The sequence below is a fragment of the Penaeus monodon genome, chromosome 15, assembly GCF_015228065.2.
Source record: "Penaeus monodon isolate SGIC_2016 chromosome 15, NSTDA_Pmon_1, whole genome shotgun sequence".
NCBI classification, from domain to species: Eukaryota; Metazoa; Arthropoda; class Malacostraca; order Decapoda; family Penaeidae; genus Penaeus; species Penaeus monodon.
This window is the reverse complement of record NC_051400.1, coordinates 26,284,243-26,284,821: the sequence shown is the minus strand read 5'-3', so window position 1 is coordinate 26,284,821 and position 579 is coordinate 26,284,243. Positions and strand designations below refer to the sequence as shown.

General features: G+C 37.8%; 1 protein-coding gene across 1 annotated transcript in view; it reads left to right on the top strand.

Annotated features, from left to right (window-relative positions):
* LOC119581865 (HIV Tat-specific factor 1 homolog) overlaps positions 1-579 on the top strand; it is a gene marked incomplete in the record, with an annotated part of 22,018 nt that overhangs the window by 6,444 nt on the left and 14,995 nt on the right.

The window sequence follows — 579 nt, the reverse complement described above, 5'->3', positions numbered from 1 at the left end:
ATTGTATATATTTAAATACACAGCAGTTATGAAGATTACAGGTTAGCATTCAAGATAGTTTCATAGTAGACTAAATTTCATCACTGTTTTCTTTCCAGCCTGGTTTGAAATTGATGATGCTCGCAACAACAAGGTGTACGTAAGCAATCTCCCAGAATCGACAACAGAGGAAGAATTTTTAGAACTGATGCAGAAATGTGGCATGGTTCTAAAAGATGTAGTGTCAAACAAGTACAAGGTCAAGATGTACAGAGACAGAGATGGGAACTTCAAAGGGGATGCTCTCTGTACCTATATTAAGGTATGTACTGTACCCTTGTTGCAGATAAATACACAGTTGGATGTATAGGGGATTTACAAACTCCTCCTTGTTATCTTCTGTAGAGGTCTTGCCATCTAGGACATTGAACCGATAGCCTTAAAGTGGTGAAACTTGTATGGTAACGTGATGTACAATGCCTCTTGTGAGACAGATTTACATTAGAGGATGGGAGACACTTGGAATGTTTTAGTGTTAGTTTATGCATTTTCTGCTGCACATTTTAAATGTGTATTTGCCTGGATAATGGTGAAACTTGG